Here is an 8,971-nt window from a genome sequence, read left to right on the forward strand (position 1 = left end):
TATTTTCTAGCTTGGATTAGCTAAAAAGGCTGATTTTGTTATATATTCATTGGCGCAAAAACTAGAAGCTCAATGATATTTTCTTTTCTTATCACACACATATATATGAAGGATTGTGCAGACAACTTGCAACTTTAGAATCAACATCTGGTTCGTTCATAGTTTTGTCAAGGATTTGGGAACATCGCATTGACATTTAGATATATATTTTTAGCATTCTTCAAGGTCTTGATTTAGTTTCTTTTTACACTGTAAAATAATAAAAATAAAAATATGTTGTACAATAGTAGTATCGGGTATGTAGTCAAATTTATTGAAATCAAAAGAAAACAAGGAAAGGAGAGCCGAAGTTCAAGGCATGTTCAACTCCAATTATTTGCTCTCTCAATGGAGTGTTAGTCCTCTGAATATTTTTATTCCTCTGATCTCAAACATCGTTGTAACATCCTGATTCTCGGAATGTTCAAGAAAAAGTTTTTCAAAAATTAGGGCGAGAAATTTTCATTTGTTTTATTTGTTAACAGAGCTTAAATTGGAATTTTATAATTTGGAGGATTTAGTTTGATCTAATGCGAACTTAAATTTAAATTTGAGTTTTATTGTTCTCTTTTAGTTGGGTTTTGTTTTTCTCCCTTCAGCATATTAAATTATGCGCATTTGTATTTTGAAACTTCTTTTGAATTTGTTAACTTCTATTCCTTTTCTAAATTTTCTTAAGAGGAAAATCAATTTGTTTTCCCTGTCTCAAACTCTGGGCGAAATTCCGTCGGTCCAACATCTCTCCTTCCCTTCCCTAGGTTCAGCCACTATTTTTTTTCTTGTCTATGTCGCATGGGCCTAGCCCATCTATTTTTATTTTTATTTTCTTGTTTTCCCTCCTCTCCCCATGGGCTGGATCCACTTGGCCCATATCTCTAGCCAACGAATGTCTCTCCTCATCTCCTTCCTGTACGTTCACAATATCACATAAACTCACAGAAGAGGAAACCTCAACAGCCATCTACGTGCACACATAGGAGACGTCTGCACCTTCCTTTAATTCCTCTTCCCTTTCTATTCCCCTCCGCTGGCCATCTCCCCAACGAACGCCTCGTCTCCTTCCCTTCCTCTGTACGCTAGCACCTATAGGAAGATAAACGTACACGAAGAGAAACTGCCAAGCACTCACGCAAGAAGCTGCCTCCTGTCCTCCTCCATAATTCCCATAAGTGTCCACCGGTTCCAAAACTGAAGGTACAGGGACCTGCGCCTCAATCTCCTCCCTCGTTCCCCTTAGCCCTCTGCCATCTCCCTTCTCCATCCTCTCAGAGAACTCCTCCCAAAGAAACAGTGTTCCATGGATGTCGGTCCTTGATTCTGATGAAGGAGACCATCCCAGTCCATGCCGTTGCGCCAAAAGGTTCTCTTTCATGCGTTGAATCCATTCACGAAAGAAAGAAAGCGATCCGTTGACCACACGCGCAGAATTTCGCATGTCCGTCTACACTGTTCGTCGAGTTCTTCGCGCCGTTCTGTCAAACTCGGTGAGCCTCTATCAAATTTCTTTTGCATGCGTACTCACCATCATCTACTCTATCTCGTAGACATCATCATTCAGCTCATCTATGTCGTTGCTCGCGCCGATGCATGAACGGATTCTATAGACATGTCCGCGTACTTTTTAGTTTCTCGGATGATCTTGTGTTCAACATATGATTTGTTTCTCGTACCCATAGTAACCCCATGATGGAGTTAGATCGCTAGCTTTATCAATAGGATTTTAGTATACATTTTGTTATAGCCGTTCTTGCCCAAGATTTAATGGAGTTTATTCATCGGTTAAATTTTATATTAATTTGTTATTGTTCTTATGTTTGTGATATGCCTAGAAGTGCATCCTAGTGGTCTCATAATTTTTGCGTGTGATAAATGGCTTATTAGAGTTATTGTTTATTGTTTACCGATTATAGTTTTTGTTGTCGCAAGTTGATAATTTTTTGTATTGTTATTGACTTGTGTTAGACATGTCTATAGATATTGAGTATAGCCTGGTATGTTGTTATGTAGATAATTGCTTGTATCATGTAGTAGTGTGAGACGCTTTTGTAATAGCTATTGTGAATTATCATCATGAGTAGTAGTTGATCGGTGAACTTTTGAGTTAATTTTATATGTTCGGGATATAGTTAGGAGTGTATGCTAGTTGTCTCATAATTTTCTGTGTGGCATGTGACATGTTAAATTTATTGTTTACCGATTATATTTTGTTTAAAATAAGTTTTGCATGCTATTTCCACTTGACAATTTGGTGTATTGTGTATAGTCCTCTTTTATGCATGCGTACAATATTTGGTGAACGCTCAACATGCTTATATTTATGTGGAATTATTCTAAGTTTTGCTTTATGTATCTAATCATGAAATACTTCATGTTTCATTTAGTTTAGTTCATTCACTAGCATGAAGATATCTTAGGTATATTTTATATATTGACTTCATCTTTGTTGCATGTGTATTTGTCAGGTTTTTTTATCATATCATGCGATACTTTAGGTGATGTTTATTTAAATTATTTGCGCTACCTAGGTTACTAGTGGTTATGAAAATTTGGTATGTTATCAACCATAGTCATAGTACTTGTTGTAGGTCTATTGTTTGCGTTTATATTATGTGTTATCATGCATGGAGATCATTACTTTTATAGAGTGTGAGGATTGCGCTTTACAGTGTAGTGCTTCTCATTTCTTAGATGTTTGTTATCCGAAATTACATGGTTGGATACTTCATGTCATGGTTATATTTGTATTGCTTTGCATAATTTATTTTTGTGGCATAAAGCATAGCTTATAACATCTTAGTAATTTGCATGTGTGTTTATTTATCTTAGTTCATTGCCATGCCATGTTAACAATTGCTTCAAGTAGAATGCTTGTTTACTTGTCTCCTACCATGTGTTATAGCACTACTAGTATGGACTACCGTGTGATTGCACATAGGGTTAGCCTTCATTGAGATGATTCACATGATACTAATTTGTTGATCTCATACTTTCTTTTATTAAATAACTTCTTGCTTATTCAATAATGTGCCATGTTGTTGTGATTGCATAACTGGATAGCATCATGTGCGTGTACCAATTTTGATGTTGTATGATGCCTAGTTGCGTACTTTAGGTACTTGCAAGTGTTGGATGAGCTAAATATAGATACATGCCACTTTCTTACTCATGCGAGTATAATACATGTTGAATTGGTAGATGCCATGATCTAGTTATTTACTTGCCTAAATGTGGTATGGTATGCCCATATGCTTATATGACATAACTAGTATGTAAGGTTGTGTGCTCTTGCCATTCTTGATACTCATGTTAGCCGATATCAACTAAGTTATCTCATTTTGTGAGTTGTATTCTATTAGTACCATATTTTGGCATCTCGTGTGATGATCATTCATACTTAGTGTTATACATTGTATCTAATTATTGCGTTGTTGGGTATCTAGATGTTGTTCATGCAAGTGATCTTTCATGTTTTATGATGTTCCATGTGTTATAGTAGTACTTATGCTGCTCTTATATGCTTGACTTGTCTCACATTAGTATTATAAGTGTTGTATGCTTGTTGCAATAGTTCACCTCATGTTTAGGATAGCTTAACTTTCATATTAGTTGAGGTGTGTCTTCCTTGTATGCTAAGGTGCATAGTTTGCTCTGTTGTTTAATTATGTGGTGATAATCTTGGCTAGTGGTTATTGGATATTTGTTCTTCCTTGTTTTAAAGAGCACGTTCTAGTGTAACGCCTTACCATTGTCATGTATGTGTGGTGCTTGTGGTTTTAGTTAAGATATCTTTATGATTCTTTATTCACATGCCTTGTATTATACGTGCCATATTACTGTATTGTTTATTTTCTTCCTTAGTATTGTGTTGGCTTTTTGATATAAGAATACTTCTTAATAGTACTTATAGATGATGTTTATACTTTGCTTGTTGTTAACCATTATAAATATTTGGATTTATCCAAATATTTATTATTGGTTGATTACTACACTTAATCATATCATGTCTAGGACAGTAGTTCATCAACTTGTTCCATGTGTTGTTTAGTTCTTGTTGATTGTTTTACAAATAAATTTGGTTTGATATAATGAGGTTGATCTTATTTACTTTTAATAATGTTATAGGGTTAGACCTAGGTCAAATCAATTCATGTTGTTGAGTGATGTTTAATTGCTTAACTAGTACGGTTTGTAATGTTTGTTCGTTTGTCTTACGGAACTATCGCCTTTCGAATTATTATATAGTTGATGTATATGTTTGACTACTATTGACCATTATAAATATTTAGATTCCATCCAAATATTTATTTGTTGTTACCTTTTACCATTATCATGTCATGTTGTGATTGTGTTGTTAAACGCATACGTTGGTTCCATTCCATGTGTGTTGATGTCATTGTATTTGTTATATGGTAGTTCCTATATAGTTGAGATGTGTAGTGGGCACCACTAGTGGTTAGTACCATAGTTCGTATTGGAACGTTAGTCTTGATCACCAAGCCTTCCTTATCTGTGTCAACCTAAACCATGCCACTTCATTGAATCCTTTATCTTATCTCCTTATCATGCTACCTCATTTCGGAATCTCCATATTGATCAATATCTTGCTATCCATCCACTCTTAAAATTGTTTTGGATGTTATTTGGATTTGTTATTGCTTTGGTATTTAATTGTTTGTCTTTTGCTATCATTACGACGAGTAGGGAGTGACGACGGTGTTGGACATGGACAGAAACAGGTTACCGAAGAAGGACTCAACAACGAAGGAATGCCTTCTTCTTTGATCATACTTATCCTATGTTTACAAAATTGCATTGTGTTTTATGGTTACTATATGCATGCTTCTTAATCTTGTAGCTAGCGTGTCGATTGACACATTACCTTGATCCGCTTGTCGCCTATTCACTTGACACCTGAGTAGAATTATAGTATTCTGGTAGAGTAGAAATGCTTAGCCATGCTTATTACCCTATAGGTGCTTTGTTGAATGACCTTTAGGTCATTGACACTTGAAACTTATCGCTGAGCTAGGCCAGCTGGCCCTTGGTTATCTCCTCTACTCTCTTCTACTCTGGGTGAAACTTACCATCTGAATACTGGTGCGGGCGACAGCTGAATCAAGGATTGAAGGAGCGATTGGCCGCGCTTCACGAGTTGAAGGGGGCAATCAGTCGTCCGTGCCGCATGAGGCCTAGTAAGTCTTGGATTTGAAGATTGTGATAACAGTATAGCCACATGCTATATGGGCACTGGCTTGGTTAATTAGTTAGTTCACTCGTATTGTCGTCATTGTCGTACCGCAGATGGGATAGCTGCCTTGCGAGGAGTATCCTCGGCACAAAAGGGGGGCCCGGACTGTGAACTGTTGTTACATCCGTGTTGAAACCTAGTGGGCTTGGCACAGTAAGTTTGGTCTAATGAAAAACCTCGTCACAATCTCCCTGCCGGTATACCAAATGGTGTACTACGCTAGCGGCCACTGGTGGCAACAAGTCGGGATTGTGTCGTGTGCGTAAAATGTACAAACTCTGCAGAGTGTAAAACTATTCGAATAGCCGTGTCCATGGTGATGGACAACACATGAATCTTTCTTGACGTACGAGACCTGTCTTGCTTATTCCCTCTTTGCCCCTATTCTTGAAACCTATGAAGGACGTGAGTTGATCGAGGATCCTCACTTTATGAAAGTTATTCTGGAGACAAAACATGTTTTCATCAAAAACTTCTTTTATCCAACTGCTTTCAAACAAAATTAGCTTTTATGCAAATGAGCCATACAGCCTTCCTTTGAAGCCACATGTAGCTATTAGGACCTTCCCCGTGGGAGGCATGTTGAGTATGTAATGTACTCATGGCAATAATTTTGTTGACAACAGAGTTTCATGAAGATGAAGGTGATGAGTATGACAACTATGGTGATTCGTAGGAGTGAGGTCACGTGGACTACATCGACTGCCTGTGGCTGAGATGGAGTCACTATGCATTTTACTTTTCACTGTTTTCTGATTGTAAATGTCATGAGACATCTCACTAGGTATGTCTTGTGACAAATATACTACTTGAAATGCTTTTACGTATTCTGCAATGATATTATTTCACTGTGTTGTCAACAATGATCCCGGGGTTGACATACACAGGAGGGTCTGGAAGTCAATTCCAGGTTCTCATAATCGTCCACGCAAGAGTGAAGCTTTGTCTGCCACCGCTCTTCAGTTCACGTCGTTGATGTTGTGAGGACTGGCAGCTCTTCAATTCACACTGCCAATGTTGTGAGGACTGGCAGGACTTCAATGGGCATGGAGGCTGCAACCTAGGGCGAGGGCATGGTGTGTTGAGATGGCGGAGCTGCGTTGGTGGGAGGCGGTGATGGCGGCGGCAACGCCAATGTCCACCGGGATCTCTAGCCGCAAAAGTTGGAAGAACAACTTGGGGATGTCGTGCTGCTCCTGTGTGTAGTAGATAAATTGCCGCCCAGATAAATCACCGAGACACTACCAAGTGTGTCGTTCATTGGGCCATGATAAAAAAATCTTGAGGGTGCCTCATGTGCGACTCTAGCTATTGAAAGTCAAAGAACTTGACTATTTCCGGAGTTTGATAAGGCTTTACAGTGAGTTCTCATACTTTTACTGCTTTTGTTATTAAGCAGATTTTGTCAAAGCAATTGCTATGTTTATGCCATTTTCATGTTCTATACGTGGCTGTTTTTCCATGTTCTAGACATGGATATGATGATTGGTCAATGAAGCAATTGATTTCTAATACTAGCAATTGTGTTTCTGGATATTCTAATACTGACAGTTTTGTTTCATTGTCCAACGCTGAATCTATTCATATGGTGATGGATGCAGCATAACCATCAATTGAAGTAGATAATCTGCAAGGCTATTTACCATTATCCAGGTTTATTCAACATTTAGGTTTGTAGTAATTTATTCAACATCCAGGTTTGTAGTGTTAACACTGATTTATTTAGTCTCAAATTGGTACGTTTCAGTTGCATAAAGGCATAAACATCTGTAATTTCTGAATAAGTTGTAGATGATTTCCCAGCTGTAAGTATATACGAAACACACATTATATTTTATTTCACTTGTTATCTGCACATGGCAATTAATTTGAATAGGACAAGTTAAAGTACATCTCATTCAACGGCAGTTTTTGTCGTGTGTTTTAAGTTTTCATTATTAGTAACAGGGGTTCCTATAGCTAGCCCAATGATGACCCCCACTTTAACTGACATGATGTCAAGCTCAAGGCTACCAGTGAAAATCCATATAGCTCATCGAGTCATTTTCTGATCACTAGCCCTATTGTTATCGTGTCATTTTCATGATTGTCAAATGCCTAACTGATGCTTTAATTAATTCATTGCCTCCAGTTCGTGTAGCATGGTGGTAACAAAATTTGGCCCATTTTGTGAATGATGTGAACTTTGAGAGTAGCCACAGTACCAAATCATGTGTAGCAGGGTGTAGGGAGTCTGTCGATTTTTTATATGAGAATCACGGATTGCTACAGTTAGGAAGATTTTCGATCACCACCAAAGACCGACACGTGATAACCATTGCGCTTTCTTTCTGGAGCTGGTTTTGGGTGTACTACTATACTATACCCTGCGACTACATTTATATCCCGTGAGACTACATTTTTGGTTGTTGGCTGGAGCTATTATGGCTGTTTTACTTTTCATTCAAATAAATTTGTATGGCAATCAAAACCCAATGACAGGTCAACACTTATGAATAGCAGCTCAGTTTAATGATCTGTCATGACAAACATTTCAGCGGAAACCTCGTGACAGTTTGCACCCCCTTATCTGCTTTTGACTTAACCTATGCAACTATACTCTGACACTTACTAGGTATTGTTTTAGGATACAATTAACAGATACATGTATTAACCTATTGCAACTATAGAGTGTGCCTAAGCCAATGATCGGACATCGGCTGTTCGGATCCACCCTTAAGCCGAGGCACAAGTCCATTCGGTTGATTATTGTCTGGGGATTCAGTTTCATGGTGAGATATGATTTTCTGGATCTGGTTATCGCTGGATTGTGATTTGTTGGTTTGGGAACTAAAGTTCGTTGCTTGCAGCAAGGGGAATCACATTGGTTGAAACCTTGAAGTTGAACATGAAGGGCACAATGTTGATTTCCATTGGGTGTTGCCCTTGTTGAGCACATTAGTAGATGGTCTCTTACTGGATTATGGCAGTGATAGTGTGGTTTTGTTGTGAAATTTGTCTTCTTCTTTTAGTAGACCAATTATTTCAGAGAAATTTGAGATGCTACAATACTGATAGACATGTGTCTGTCCCTTCATTTTATTAAGGATGATTATTGATCAAAGGAAATTTACATATTTATAGGTTGCAACTAGATCAATGACGGTCTAATCTAACACCCATTGGGACAATCATACAAAACAATGGATATGCCTTTATGATGGTTTACAACAATGCCACTACCTTCTTATTTGGTATGCCATACATGTTCTATATGTATGATAACTTTTGTGCCATCTCCATACTAGGAATGACTCGTAAATTGATGCCCGTGGTACGATTGTATTAGTGGAATAGGTTTACTACTTTGGATAATGTGGATTTCAGTAGAGATGGCTTTACAACAAATTGCATGAGCGAGCGATTCATTTTTTTTTGTCAAGTTGTACAATTTTTGGGTTAATATAGAAGGGTAAATGCATTGGTTGGTTGCTTGAAGAGTTAATAATTAACACAGTGGTGTATCAATTGCATGCCCAACAATGAACATCATATTGTTGTTTCGTGGTAATGCACATCGTTCAACTATATATGTTACAACGTGACAATGGCTCAAGAGACATTGGATCCGCGTTCTTAGCTTAGGGGCGTCATGGGAGGCGCATGCCTCGACCACCTTGATGGTGGTGGTGGATCGATACGAAC

The sequence above is a fragment of the Triticum dicoccoides genome, chromosome 1B (assembly GCF_002162155.2).
Source record: "Triticum dicoccoides isolate Atlit2015 ecotype Zavitan chromosome 1B, WEW_v2.0, whole genome shotgun sequence".
Lineage (NCBI taxonomy): Eukaryota > Viridiplantae > Streptophyta > Magnoliopsida > Poales > Poaceae > Triticum > Triticum dicoccoides.